Source organism: Protomyctophum parallelum (genome assembly GCF_964188405.1).
Source record: "Protomyctophum parallelum genome assembly, chromosome: 3".
NCBI lineage: Eukaryota > Metazoa > Chordata > Actinopteri > Myctophiformes > Myctophidae > Protomyctophum > Protomyctophum parallelum.
In genome coordinates this window covers 22,688,140-22,704,238 of record NC_139698.1, presented here as the reverse complement: position 1 = coordinate 22,704,238, position 16,099 = coordinate 22,688,140, and the positions used below count along the sequence as shown (strand labels likewise).

The window sequence follows — 16,099 nt, the reverse complement described above, 5'->3', positions numbered from 1 at the left end:
TTGTATTGTCCGTTTGTCAAAAAAAAAATGCAATAAATATATTGTTAAAAAAATTAATAAAAAAAGCAGTTTAACCTCTACTTGCATTTGTACACATTTGGAATCATTTTGAAAACATTTAATGACCCTTTTATGGGGGTCCCGGCCGGGTCTGGGTCTCTATATTTTCTGATGGGGGGGCCGGGGCCAACCGACCAGCCAGGGGGTCCCCGGGGCCCGGGGACCTGTTCTGTTCTTTGTCTATATAGAAGTGTCTATTTGTACGTCTCTAAATGTTTTGATGAATTGAACATCATGTGTAAACAAGTGTAATGCTTAATTGGGTCGTCGAAACAGTCAAAGACAAACAGTCTTTGTATTGAGTTTGTGCTTGAAATGTACTGTAATTCTGCAAACTGTTAATAAATAATTCAATCAATCAAAAAACCCATGTCTATCCATTTGGGTGTCGGGAGAATGGTAGGCTACTTGCAGTAGGCTACAGTTGACAAGAAACGAGACGCAGGCTTCACGGAAAATATGCTGTTTTTTTACTGGAATACCAAACGTTTAACTGTCAACGGTTAAGTCCCGCCTTTAAGGAACCGATGCTGCACTCCGGTTGGAGATTCTAGCCGTCGATGAGGCATCGCCGCCTCCCCCTCGCACCGCCAAGCTGCAAACTCACAGCTCGTCGTGGGCGCGAGTCACGCGACCCGCTGTGAGCTTGCAGATCGGCTATTTTCACAGTACCGCCGTACGGCGAACGATCATATTACACCCGGCTGTGGAGTGTGGAGCCGAGAGAGAGAGAGAGAGAGAGAGAGAGAGAGAGAGAGAGAGCAGTTGATAAACGGATGCACGCAAACGCTAGAGTTGGGTGCGTGAGACTGAGCATGAATGTCGGTCATTCAACCGCCAGAGATCACAGGGTCTACGCTTCATCTCTCTCATAAAACTATAACCCGCTCTACAAAAGCCGTTTTCAAAGAGAATACAACGCTTTCAACACTTGGGGAATTCACATCTGAAAGTGTCAAGGTGAGTGCATGCGCTATTTAATCACAAACACGTCTAACTAATTTAATAAGCTTCCAGTTATTTATTACAGGCTAGCCTACTGCTTATACTTACCGGTATTTTACAGAAACTCAGATATTGTCATGGCAGCATGCACCTTTGTATGTGCGCGTGACTCGGCGCGAGGTTCAACTGTCGACATTCGTGAAATCTAATTAAAAGTTTGCTTTATGATTTGTATCAAGGGAATTGCATTGTTTTCCGTTGTTAATTGCATTACTTCGCCCTTGAAAAAGGTATACAGTATTCAACAACTATACTACAATTCTACAAATGACTATATAGTAGGCTACCTACAGTAGGCTATATTATACCCTCATAAATAATGGATGGATTAATTGCCTGCTCAAGGTTAAGCCAACAGTGAACAGTAGCAGACAATATCCTGTAGCTGAAAAGTCAGTCAGTAGTATAGGCAACTTATGGTCTCACAAGCAGTTGTCCTGTAGTGTAGCCTACTTAACTGCAGGGGTTCTCGAAGTGAGGTCCAGGGACCCACAGGGGATCGTTGAGGGGGTTCCACAGGAGATACCCAGAAAAAATCAGTTTAGTCACTTTAACACACTTTTTTTTTAATTCAGCAATTTTTTTTAATTCGTGGGGGGAAAAAGCTTTTTGGGGGAAATACAAAATAGCCTATAGGAAACAAAAAAATAAAGGGACCCATACAAATGTGTCCACGACCCACAAATGGGTCCCGACCCACTGTTTGGGAACCAGTTATCTACAGTAAAAGCTCACAGTGCCTTGTGAGTGTGAGCTCGAATATAGTTTTGTTTGGAAGATTTAGACTGGAAACGGTGAAAAATTGGAAATGGTTTAACACAATTCTTCTCTTATATTATAGGGGGTCCCTGCCTAGCATAAATTACTTTCAGATTCGTGTCTGCGGCCAAATAGGCTATATCAATTTGAAAATGTTTGAGAGCCACATTCCTGCTAGCCTGAGTTCCATCCAGCCTGATTTACATTCCTGCAGCATGTATTGAATAATAGGCCTAATAAATAGATCCATCCCAGACCCCCCCCCCTCTAGAAAAGTTATAGGACATATAGTACATCAATCCAGTAATTCGCCACTTCTAATGGCAGCAATGAATCAGCTACTTAGAGAAAGCTACAGAGTGAAATGGTGAATAATGTGCACTGCTTGGAATAGGAAAGTGGCCTATTAAGTGTGTGTGTGTGTGTGTGTGTGTGTGTGTGTGTGTGTGTGTGTGTGTGTGTGTGTGTGTGTGTGTGTGTGTGTGTGTGTGTGTGTGTGTGTGTGTGTGTGTGTGTGTGTGTGTGTGTGTGTGGCCTATCTAGAGTTGTGAGGAGGAGTGGAGAAACCATTATCATGTTCCTTCAGAATTTGAGCTGGGATTAGGTTCTCAAGTGTGGGTATGCAGTGTGCTGCCCAACACGAGTAGGTTGTTTTTGCTAGCATTTGTCATTGACATTTTAAAATAACTACAGTATCTACTGTTTGGTAATATAGCAGTCCATTAATTCCCACTCTTCACTCGACCTCCTGACAGATGCACTGTACACAGTACTGTACTAATGTATGTCAAATTCAGCCTGGGGGGAATTTGTCAAAAGTACTATACTCAAAACATTTTTGTAATTTTATGTTGGCTTGACCCACAAAAAAACTCTATTGATATACAGTAACAGGATAGGTGGTCAGCACTGGTCACCAAGGTTAAATTGGCTACTTTTCTCAAAATGATAAAAATATGTTTTAAGTAAAGTGTACGGTTTAATGTTGTTGTCCTGTGTGTGTGCTGCCAGAACATGCATGGGCCCTGAAAGAGGTCAATTCAGATGTGTCTCTCTTTTTTGGGAGGTGGGGGTAGGTGGCTTTGAGCAAGGCAGTGCCCTTGAGCAAGGCATTGAACCCCTACCATGAAATGTTCTATGAGCAGGGCCTGGCTGTAAACAAGTTCTTGAGCTTAGTCCAGTTACCCTGGGTAAATATAGTAACTTTGCTTTGCTTCATCTGAAGGGATTTTCTCAAATGCCAGCTCTGTTTACATTAGACAGACTGAGGTGAATGTGGCACTGTTGTAAATAAATGCTCTGCATTTTATGACTGAAGTGAATAGAGAATTCACTGTTGAAGCTTAAAGCAGCAGTTCACCCAAAAATGTGACTTATTTCCCATCAATTACACACCCCATGAAGCCTTGAATTCATGGAGATGTATAGCGGGTATGCACGTGACATCATCACCATCATACCTGGAAGTGATGTGGAAACGCCTACTGAGTGGAAAAAACTGCTTTCTAACCCTGACAGAAAAGTCCTATCTGATTGCATTAGACAAGGTCACTTTGGCTCTCGATTAGCCACTCACTTTGGCTCACTTTGGCTCTCGATTAGCCTCTCACTTCATGCATTAGCATAGTAGCATACCCTCTATTCAAGGCTCCATGGGGTGTATAATTGAAGTCATTTTTTTGGGGTGAACTACTTAAATGAAAATGTGTTTCATAGGAGGGCCCACTTAATAACTCTCCTCATGCTGCCTTTTCACATTCTCTTTAGTAGGTTTTCATGCAGGCAACTCACTCTAAACACTAAACGGCACAGCAGATGTAAGTCTGAGCATATGTACATCAATAATATTTATACTGTAGCACCTTTCATCGGCATGTCATTCTGCGTATTGGTACTGTAAATAAATATACACCGCCACAACCGGCCCCTCCAGTTACACACAAGACAAGTCCACTCAGGAATTGGCAGAATTCCGGGAACGTCAATAACACGAAGGAGAAAAACTGTTTTCCCCGTCGCGCGGTCCACACGGGAACATAAACTAAACTTCACACACTGCGGGAACACCCGAGTGGCAGGCCAGTTCTTCTATCACTTCCACACAGCAAAAGGAATAAATCACTTCTACACCGCAAAGGAATAAATATATAACTGTGGGGTGCCTGCCTGCCTGGTCTCTCAGCCTGTTAGTGCACAAAACATATGGTTCCTGATTCCCTGTGAGTGGGGACCACCCTTGTTTGGAATCTGACTGCTGACTTTTCTCGCACGTCTCTCCTCTCTTTCTGTCTGAGTCTACACTGAACTCTCTGTAATGAAGCATAACTTTAAAAAAAATCACACTGGAGTACTGCAGTCTATGACAGACAGACAGACAAACGGATAGCTAGATAGATTCACCGCCCTTGATTGATCCTGCGAGGGAAATTCAGTTGTCATGGCAGCACCGCAGTATGAAAAACAGGACAGAAACATATACGAGTAAAGAGATGCATCCAAGTTTCAAAATTACAAAATTAATAATAATATAAGTCTTATAAGAGTGAGTAAACGAGTTGAATATACTGTACTGTACATAGAAATAAGGCACCAAAAAACAAAGGAGATTTAATTAGGGTCTCTGCAATTGGACCTTCCAGGATTGTCATGGTGACTGTAAAAGGTGTTATTTATATTTATCCCCTTTGTCCTCTGCATTTGACGTATTTTGGAGCATGCAATGAGCAGCCATAGTGCAGCGCTGTGCTCGGGGGACTTACTCCAGTTGTATGCCAGTATACCTTTGTTCAAGGGCACTGGCAGCACGAGTAGTACAGTACCTAATATGCATGTCCTTTTGGTGTGGGAGGAAACCCAACGGAAACACCGGGATAGAGCATGCAAACTCCACAGAGAAAGGCCTCCCCCGCCGCCGGTATGAGGCAAACCGTAGTGCTGCTAACCATTGCGCCACTGTGGAAAATGTATCCCCAGTAATGGATATGGTTAAATTCAGCCAATGACCGTAGCACGCTACCGTTCGGTTTCCTTGTCTGAGTTTGCCCTTGGCTCCCGCGCCAATGTGCCTCTATCTGAATAGATGTGCAGTGTCATGTAATCCATGCTGCCGTGACGTGGTGCTGCTCATCTATAATGTGTTAAAGCTGGAGGCAGCGTGTGTACTGTGTGTGTGTGTGTGTGTGTGTGTGTGTGTGTGTGTGTGTGGTGCAGGTTTTCAGGACTTCTACTCCTGGCTGCATCATTGGCTGCCAAGGACTCTCTCTCTCTCTCTCCTGTAACTTGCTGCCATATATGGTGTATCTTGTTACATTGCACAGGTCCAGTAAAGTGATGCTGTTGGCTGGTAGAGAATGGCTTACAACCTGGGCGATTGATTAATTGATTGAGTGGTGATTGAATATTTTATTAGACGGAAATGCAATACTGTACGAGTTGTCAAACGCTTTGTAAAAGTATTACACCCAAAAATGTCCTTGCTGTCTTTTTTCCCCCACTGGGGTCATATATTCAATTCAAATAACACATACCAGTATATGTGACACGTACAGTATGTGTAAACACGTGTATTTGAAACAAACATTTGACCCACAGTAATCAACAGGATTGCTTTCTATTGGTCCCTTTAGTATGAGGTGTGTATGATCAGTCAGACAGACACGCACATAGTGTGATGCTGGTGGTTGCAACCACCATGAGGCCCTTCTGAACTCGTTAAATGTAGCAATTATTGATAGGTTGAAAGTAGATTGACAGGAAATGGGGAGAGATGGGAGGGAAGACACGCGGCAAAGGCCGTCGGGATCGGGAGTCGAACCCGCGGCACGCAGTCAGGCTGGCTCAGCAGCCTAGGTGCCCAGACCGGTTGAGCTAACCGCCCGGGCCCAAACATTTAATTTGATCAGCTTTTGCACTTTTCCTTCGTACTGTACAGTACATCTCCTCACCACCGCAGAGGTGGCTCAGGAGTAGAGTGGCCGGATGGTAGGGTAACCGCAAGGTTGCCAGTTCGAACTCGGGCTCCCCCAGACTCAGAATTAGTGTCGAAGTGTCCTTGAGCAAGACACTGAACCCCTAATTGCTCCTGATGTGCTGGTTGGTGACTTGCATGGTTTCCGTCGCCATCGGTGTATGGATATATGGGTGAATGAATGTAATGCACAATCTATGTAAATCTTGGATAAAGGCGCTATACAAATGCACCATTTACCATTAAAGCCCTATACCATCAAGTTCCGTTTAGTAAGAAGCTCAGTGGGTTGTGTTGCTGCCTAAGACAGAGTTTTTGTGAATATATTGTAGGTAGGGTGTAGGGAGATACTTCCGAATTGCCAAAATAGCTGCTATGCAAGCTCACAACGTGTAGCATTGCGACGATGCCAGGGGAAATGAGGTTAAAATTTGGGTTGTCCCGATCCGATCACGTGATCAGAAATCGGGGGCCAATCATGTCATTTTCAAATGATTGTAATCGGATCGGAAGTAAAAAAAACAAATGACGTGTGGCTGGCAGACACGTTTCACACTAGAGCAGCAGCTGCTGAAATCAAATGAATGTGAGTAGATGAACGCTGGGCAAGACCTACGCTGTAGAAGAGGGTATATCTTTTTTTGGGGAGGCGGAAGTTGTGGGACTTTGGCGGAAGTACAAACAAGTGTGTGTCGAAAAAATATCGTATCCGGGGGAAATACATCTGACGGATGTTCCGGTACACCGATACCGTCTCTGCCTTTTAGGTTGTGACCAGGCGTTTCTCTTCGCAGATGAGCAAGGCTGGGACTGAGTCTACAGTAAGTAGATGCAGACGGCAGGTATGGCCCCATGCATGCTAGCAGGTGTTTACTCTAGCTGCGAGGGCGCTACGCTACATGCATAATACATGTGGCTTCAAAATGTAAACGGGCAAAAGAGGCTTAGCAGCGCTCATATGAAGCCTCTGAGTACTATTTTGGTGCCTAATGCAAAATACAATTGCATAATTGCAATGTGTAAATGAACGTTTGTGCACGCCACAGACACTGTGCTCTGCTCATGATAGTAAAAGCCAGATCAATACTGTACTAGTCTGTACATCAATTTTTCATAAAATTTTCATTTCAAATGACTGAATGCAGGAGTTACAGACGGTGCCAAGGATTGTGTACCGTACATTTGAAATCTAAAGGCCTGATTATACTTGACACATCCGCAAGCGGACGCGATTCTAATGATAATGCCACTTCTGCCTTCACACACTTATATCCGTTAACATGAATTGAACTCAAGCACACTGGCCGGGTTGTCTTAATAGGCTTTCAGCGATGAGTCGCAGAGTAAAGATGCGGGTATAGCTACGGTTCTCCTCACACAACTTCTCTTTAAAGTGTTAATATTTCTGTTCTAACACATGATGCACAATCACCACACGGCAAGCCGCAATGTAATATTATATAGCGTACAAGTAGAGGTGCTCCGATTATTGTTTTTGGGACCAATGCTGATCACCGTTTTTCTTCCCATCGGCCGGTACCAATACCTATCTTGTGTGTAACGGGGAAATGTTAATATTTCTAACATTATTATGTGTCAAAACCCACGACAAAACTGTTCCTGTGTGTGTGGGGGGAGAAAGAGGAGAATGTTTAGACCTGTCACAAAGATGCAAAACGATATCATGTATATCCGATTAACTTTCATACATACATAAAAGATCGGTTTCTCCAGATCGGGTCGGGTAAATTGAGTCGTTTGGAGTGAAAATCAGCCGATCAGTGGCCGATCGCTTGGAGCACCTCTATGTACAAGTAAGACGCGCAAACGCGGGAAGCGAACGCAGCTCGTGTGTGTGGTTGTGTGTGTGTGTGTGTGTGTGTGTGTGTGTGCTACAGCTGCGCCCTGTGTGTGTATGTGTGCTACAGCTGCGCCCTGTGTGTGTGTGTGTGTGTGTGTGTGTGTGTGCTACAGCTGCGCCCTCTGGTGGCGGGCGGGTGGTGTAACAGCGGGACAGACAGACAGACACACACACAGACACACAGACAGACATTCAGCCCTTGCTGTCATAGTAAGTGGCTCACTGCGTTCGCAACAAGTTTAATTTGTGCTGAACCCTATTGTCCCTATTCTGGGCATGATGTCATAGTGGACGAACACTAGCACACAAATGGCAGATCATGGCTCACATGTAGCACATGTAGCTCGTATAGAGGCTGTTCTCGGCAAACAGCTAATTGGTGTGAAGGGATCAAACCGGGACCGATGAGGATAGCCCCTGGGTGACCCAGGTCAGCAAGTATGTAGGGATTAAGTGGTTAATTCTTGTCCTGTCTGTCAACATGACTGAGCTCATCAGGTAGTGCTGTGGTACTTTACCATCTTGCCTTTCTCTCCATGTCGGACTGTGAAGGGTTGTCCCCATTTACACTAGTCATTGGTTAGACATGGATGGGTTAAGGTTAGGTTTAGGTGTGTTGCCTGGGAGGTTAGGGTTAGGGTGAGGGTTTGAGATAGATTGTAGTTCTAGGACTAATGACTGGTCTAACCAATGACTAGTCTAAACCGAATACTGTCTAAACTAAGTACTGCACCCGTCTCCATTCTCAAGCTTGAGATCAGTGTGCGGACTTCCCTCCTTCTAAACTGTACGTGTTTGTGTTCAGCACCCGTAGAATCTTTTGGACTTTTATCTCCATTCTCGTCCAGGGTGTGCAGAGAGGAGGGCAGGGGGGATGCAGTCGGAGTCCCTCTACACACATTTCATTTTAATCATAGTCTTTTGAATAAAAATGCATTTAGTTTTAGTCAAAGTTTTGTCACATGAAATGTTTTTGTGTTTAGTCTAGGTTTAGTCGACTAATTATCATATGATTTTAGTCGACTAGTAACTATCATATGATTTTAGTCGACTAAATCTACAGAAATGTATTTTGGTGGGTCTTGGTGGCATTGTAATGGCAGATTTTACACTTGTTTGCATGCTGAAAATATCCAATCTACAAGTTCACAACGCCGTTATGAGCTTGTAGATCTGCTATCTGATCTCTTCTCCACTAGTCCCACATTTTCAGCTAGAGTTTATTTGTATTTGTATTTAGTCATAGTTTTAGCCTTCATAGCTTAGTTTTTTATTTACTTTTCATTTACATTTCGTCAGTGAAAAAGGTCATAATAGTTTTAGTGGACGAAATCAACACTGCTGACATGAATGACATTTTAGACAAAGCCAGCTCCACTACTCCTACTACCACTACTACCTTTTAAAGCAGGAAGAACAATACAGTACATTCACTTCAGTCTCTGTACTCCCTGCTGGGTCACTTCCACCTTACACTACTGTATATTGGTGGTCTAGGGCTGAATTATTTAATGTCCTTCCCATTTTCAAGCATGGTATTTCTTGTGCGCTTTAATAATGTAGGACATAAAAGGGTATTTGTGTTAGTCAACCGTGTCAGTGGCAGATTACAAACATGGCACACGTTAGGTTAATTGCTCATTAGGACTGTGCACCTTGACAATTTATTGACGTTTTAAATGTCATGTGACCATTATAAGTGTGGACTGCACTGATGATAAGTTCAATATAATACAATAGATGGTGCTAACCAGATGAAATGCAGCATCCCTGGGGTGAGCGTGTTGTGTCCTTAGGAAATTTGGTGTTCAGGGACAAAAGAAGCAGACCTATTAGAGAGCCTATCTTTCTACACCCCCGGGTAACAACGTACTAGACTAGATTCTACAAAGTGTCTTCTATATCTGAAAAACTTATGTTTCTATGTCAGTGGTTCTCAAACTAGTGGTACTACACGAATTTATCATGTTTTTTTTAATCATATTTTGTCTTGATAAATTAAATAAATTTTCGCATGAACAGTACAGTACATATGAACTGTGACCTACTGAACGAACTACTGTGTAGAGCGCACCAGTAAAACACTGACTCTCTTGAGTACATGTACCTCTTTTCCATCTCGTTAAAAGCATTCATCTGTATTCCCATTCTCGTCAGAGTATTAAAGGTTTTATGACATTCATTTTAATTTATTTTTCTTTTTTCTTTTAGGTTTTATGACCTCAATTACACCCAAAAAACCTGAACTTTGAACTTTTCTGTGGTCTGAAGTTTTCTTTGGGGTTTTTTGGGCCTTTTGAGCTACAATGAAAACAGGCAACACAGTGAAACAGTGACATCTGCTGGCAAATCCCATTGACATATATGGGATTTTCAGTAAGTGATGTCACTTACTGCCGGCAAATCAGAGCACCTGTTTGAGCCAGAAAACCCCAGATCACAGAAAATCTACTGAATGTTAAAAGTTCATGTTTTTTGGGTGCAAAAGATTAGAAAACCTAAAGAAAACAAGAACAATTCCAAAACCTTTTTTTTAATGTCACAATCCCTTTAAAAAAAACATAATCCCCCCCCCCCCCCTATCGAACTTGGTCCGCCCTGCCGAAAAATAATTAAGTCGCAAGGCCGGGCTACTTCATTCTTGTTAGACTTGTCTCTTTTATACTGAAATATTGGCTCTGGGGAACACTATACAACCCAAAAATTTGAATTGGATGGCAAAAAATAGCTTTCCAAAGAGTCTGATGACTTCAAAGCTCTGTGGTTCAGATGTGATATAGCACCACTCTGAAAATGAAATAACTTGCTCCAAATGCAACACTTCAAAGCATGACAGCTTGTGGACAGACGTTTAATTCAGTCTTCAAATCTGAAATGACCCAAGGCTGTCCAATTTCATTTAACTCAACTGTCAGTTTGTGAGATGGGTCGTCGTCGTTCTTCTGCCAAACTGCACATCTTCCTTGGTAGAAAAATACAGCCTCTCTCTATCTCCCTATAGTTTCCTACGCAGATATGTCTTTGTCACTTGTTCTCGTATATTTGTCTCCGCCAAGCCGAATTTTTCAGATCAGCCTGTTAAAGCGCCACCATGAGGCTGATTTTTGCAAAAAGATATACAGTATTACTCCTACAAATGTTGTCCAAAAATCAAAATAATTGGTACACAGTATCTCTATTATTCATGTGATCAACACAGATCTGTCCGACTTTACATAATCCATCCTGATTGGTTAAGATTGCCATCCAAAGTTTGCAGGATTGGTCCGTTTTGAACATAATGCCTCAAATGATGAAAGCAGCGTGCGGTTTTGGTGACATTTTGCACGCACATTCCCACTAGGCAGAGGGAAAAAAATACCCAGCTTTTCACATTTGCCTGTTCCAGTGCCACCGCAGCAGGTCGATTTTTGCAAACAAAATGCCTCAAATCATGAATCATGAACGTGGGGGGGGGGGGGGGGGGGGGGGAGCTGTGGAGCTGGGGTTAAGGACGTTCCAGGGGCTCCAGGGGCCCCCGACTTCCAGCTGTCGGATGATTACGAATTCACGATCACACAGTCACAGACCTTTACTTGGTCTCACTTTGCGAGCTCTGTCTCTTGGCACAGCAGCAGGCAGCGGGCCCGTTCATTAGCATTATCTCAGGGTGCTAACAATGTCTATCTACGACGTCCTGTAAGTAGACTTAGACATAAAACTAGTGTTGACTAATCATTTACAAGTGGCTCTTATTTTGAAGAGGAAGAGGAAGTCTATTTCGGTTGTAACCAAGCTGCCATGACAAGTTGAAGCTCTAGTCTAAACAAGTAGTAAACAAGAACCCACGTGGATTAACCACAAGCTTTTAGCCAAAGTTCATATATTTACGATACTAAAACCATGCATCTGTGACTTAAACAATGTGCACTTAGTACGTTAAACATGGAACCTCCGCAGCATTGAGTAAGTTAATTGTAAAAGTGGTCAAATAAATCATCAACAGCTGCCCAAAAAAAGCATTAGCGGGTAGACTTACAGTACTGGTTACTGTCACTGCCTGCAAGAATGTGATGTTATTAAATTGAAGTTCACTTAGCCTGCTTTTATGCCCTTGAAAGGTGCCTGTACTCGGAACTGTTTGGCCGCCGTGCCAATTCTTATAGACATTTCAGTTGAAGTGTGTCCGCCGTGCACTGTGGTACTGAATGGTTTGAATTTGTGTGAGAGAGAACTGCAGCAGTCGAGGGTAAAGACCGGTCACCCACAGTTGTGGGGATGTGTGTGTGTGTGTGTGTGTGTGTGTGTGTGTGTGTGGGGGGGGTCCTTTCGTACGCTCTAACTTGTTCCGTCAGTGGCCTATTATAGCGCCACCATGAGGCCACAATAATTACCTGACCTGGCGGAGTCCTGTGCTCTGAGGAGCACTTTTTTTGTTTTGTTTTTGTTATAGCATCGTTTTAGACGGATCAGATGCTAAGTTTATTGTTTATCATGGTGTCCTATAGTTTCTTTGAGGCATTACACTGTTCTCTTTGCACTCTACTTATTATCTGACTATTTTATCTTGTTTGTTGTGTGATATGGAAGAATATATGGAGGAAGTACTCTTTTATATGATATGGTACGCACGCACGCACGCACGCACGCACGCGCACTGTAGTGTATAATATATACTAGCTGATTCTGTGAGATTGCAGGAGCTCTGCTCCCTCATACTGCTTTATCTGTGACAGTCCACAGATGGAAGAGTAATGGGAGTGGTTCCACTTCTAAATATATCCTCACTGGAAGCGCTCTGAGAGTGCTGGCGGCGCCCATGTGGTCTGTTGGTCTTCTGCCTTTTCTTTCTGTTGTGTGTCAAAAATGTTAAATCTTTTAACAGTGCTTTCATTGATGGGAAATAAGGGAAGGGGCACATGCAGTGTCTGACGCCACCGTTGGCCCCGGGCCCAGTTTCCGGCTGTTTTGAAGGGATCCCGTAATGTCAGACCTTACCCCTCCATCCCGTCTCGAGTTGTGTGTGACTGTGTGTGTGTGTGTGTGTGTGTGTTTGTGTGTGTGTGTGTGTGTGTGTGTGTGGGGGGGGGTACAGTAACATTACCTGCAATTTGTAAGACAAAGATGGAGTGAATTAGGCCATCACGCTCGTCACTCTAAAAAGATGGGGCCTAATAAAGTCGCCTACATTAATAATTGACTTCATGTGCCCAGTTTGTCATCTATGACGTAACTAACATAACACGGAAGGTTTAATTAAGCCTGATCCGATCGCCTTTCACTTAACACGTAAAAGTAAAAATCACACCCGTGTGAAGTGAGGGGCGCTCCTATCACCGTACATCATCATGACGTACACTATGACCTCATCAGACACTATGACATAACATTGTCCATTCATTGTCAATGGGACTTTAATGTTTGTGTAGGACAAAGTTTGTGCACATACACCAAAAGCGTGTACAGTAGGAGGGGCTAAAAATATGGGTGCTTCTGATGGGGACTGCCCATAACTCCGACATCCCATTAGTCCGACTACGTGGCTTAGGCTTAGTATTCTTAGTAATGCCGGAGTCGAACCGGCGCGCAGTCGGAATAATGAGCCATCGGGACTAATGTCTTGGCACCGCTGCTGCTGAGTCCAGCCTGTGTCCTGCGACATTAGGCCCAGGCAAGTGACATAGTACATAGTATAGTATAGTACTAGTATGTTGTAGACAGCTCGTCTCCTGCAAAGTAAAGTTCTCGCCTCTGTTGCTTGCTGCGGCATCAACCGACAGGCTTTGTCTTTGTCTTTCCTTTTGTCACGAGGGTGTAACTGTAAGTTAACCACTTTGGTACATGGCGCCCCTATTTTGGGCCTGTCGTCATACAGTCAACACATAAACAAAGCTATCCGTTGTTATATGACCGAGTACATATATAGGGGGCTCAAGTGGTTACGCTCTGACTGACTCTGTACGTCTAATTCACTGGTGTTGAGCAATGGGAGACAGATAGAGAGAGAGATGGGGAAGGACAGAGGCTGCACTGTGGAGGATGTGGTTCATTAAACCGGATGGGGTGGCGGCGGTGAGCCGCTTGTGAAAAGTGACACGTTGCCTGTCATGCACCACAGTACATCATGCAATGACAGGCACCCGATGTCGCCCCGCGCTGCATGACCTTTAATTGTGTTTTTCCCCTCCCGCTTTTATTTTGTTTGCTTTCGCTCTCTCCCCGCCACACCATCGCTCCCTAAACCTCTTTAGAAGAGCTGTGACCGTGACTTTCTTTCTAATGCCACTGCCCAAAGGCTTTCTGAGACAAAATGTCATGTTCCATTCATAGCCTCGGAGGCAAGTCATTCAATCAGTCATTGTTGGTTCTGGTTTCATATCTCTAATTTCCATCCCACTATAAATGCGCCACGTCTCTGTCTGCGCGCACGTGTGTGTGTGTGTGTGTGTGTGTGTGTGCGGTTGTAAATTAATGCACGTAAATCGAGAACCGTTTGCCCCACCGACTTCAAATTCACAGACCGTGTCTGTGTCCCTTTTGTGCCCATACTAGATAGATACTAGATAGTTAAAACGGGTGCTATGACAAGTTGACAACGGGTATTATTAGGTTCCCAAGTTGCATCATTCTCAAGTAGGCCGGTGGCTGACGGGCACGTATACAGGTCTAGTGTTACAAAGCAGCATAACTGCACTTTAGGAATTGCAACAAGTGACATCGGAGGACTAAAGAACCTTGCGTAACTTCAGGAAGTTGACAAGCCGAGACGATTGTGACTCATGTTGTGGGAGTTTAATTTCAAAACGACTACTGTAAGTCGATTCCTGGTGGGAACATATGCCCCTGTTTACCCGTTATGATAGTAATTGGAGACCAGTCTATGACGTTAGTACTATGACGTCATATTAATAATTAGTTCAAATTCATTTTTAAATTAATTTAATTTAGTTGTCGTTATTTGAAACAGTATTTGTTCCATCTACAATACATCATCCTAATCCACTTAAAGGACCACTTCACCACTTTTCAACCTATCTTCATATAATAGGTCCTCACTAATAATCATGATAAAATGGCACGATTTTCTTCTACTCAGTCTGTGTCTCACAGGAGGGCTTTGGGCAATTCAGAAACCGTCTTCCAGTGACATCATCATTAGGCAGAATATTTTTTAAACAAGATTATTTTACAAAAATGTTTAGATTTTCATTATCGTGAGAACGATGGCTTCCATTTTCGCATTGCAACTTTTCAGGAGTAGAAAGCCTGCAGTTTTTATTAGCTTGTATTCCCCATCGATGATGTCACTGGAAGACAGTTTCTGAACTGCCCACAGCCCTCCTATGAGACACAGACTGAGTAGAAAGAATTTGCGCCATTTTCCATGATTATTAGTGAGGACCTATTAAATGAAGATGGGTTGAAAAGTGGTGAAATGGTCCTTTAAGACACCGGCAATTTGCTGTTGTTGGTGAGGTCCCACACATTTTTAAAGACGTTGGACAAATATCCTGTCTCGTACGGAAGGCGATGGAGACTCTCTCTCTCTCTCTCTCTCTCTCTCTCTCTCTCTCTCTCACTCTCTCTCTCTCTCTCGTGTCACGATGACAATGCGCTTGTCAACGTCAAGATGTCTGTCTTGTAGCTCTAGGTTGGCTCGGGATGAATATGGAGATTGTAATGTTAGTTAGTACTTGGGTAGCACTTGCCATAGCCTCAATGACCTTACAGGCGTATGCAAAGGCTAAACTTATGTAATGTAGATATAGCTTTTTATGTAGACTGTCAAAGTGTCATTGTACAGATATTCTACTGTTAGACTCTTAGCTTGCTTATGATCGTTGATGACTATTTCTCTGTGTGTGTGTGTGTGTGTGTGTGTGTGTGTGTGTGTGTGTGTGTGTGCAAAATTGTGAGAGCTACTAGGGAGGACTTTGCAACACTTTTAGCCTTTGTGTGAGCCTGATTCTTGGAGTGACTCGATCCCGCCAGCCTTGGCAACACCTCAGCACGATGCCTTAAGCTGTTCGTGACAGACTGCTCTCCCATCTGTGTGTGTGTGTGTGTGTGTGTGTGTCTGCATTTAGCCGGGCAATTGGGCAAAGGCGATATTTCACAACCAGACGTTTGTGGCCCAAAAGTGGGTCACAGGTAGCCTGGTTAATAAACCAGACTAATATCGCACGGACCGCGGGATATTAGTCTGGGGAGGCTCAGCTTGGATTTCATTTCCAGGGAAACTTTTGCTCTTTGACGCAATTGGTCAGAGCTACTGTCAGTCAAAGGTCTCAAGCATTGAAAGTCACTGTACCAAAGCCCGCCCATATTGCATACCGTGTCCCGATTGGCCGCCCACATTCTCTGGTGTAGGAAATGGGCGTACAATTGAGCCTCTCCAGACCGAAATCCGCCGGCAGGCAATTTATTTTTGCCAACGGCTGATTCGGTCTGGTTTATTAACCAGGCTA

General features: G+C 43.6%; 1 protein-coding gene across 2 annotated transcripts in view; it reads left to right on the top strand.

Moving 5' to 3' along the window:
• The first annotated feature begins 906 nt into the window (after window positions 1-906).
• Window positions 907-16,099, top strand: part of osbpl3b (oxysterol binding protein-like 3b) — a 113,438-nt gene continuing 98,245 nt past the window's right edge. The window contains exon 1 of one of the 2 annotated variants that reach the window (XM_083761316.1): window positions 907-1,020. The gene's annotated coding sequence lies outside the window, so the exon portion shown is untranslated. The remainder of the gene's footprint in view (window positions 1,021-16,099) is intronic. The other variant, XM_083761317.1, reaches the window with a different exon arrangement.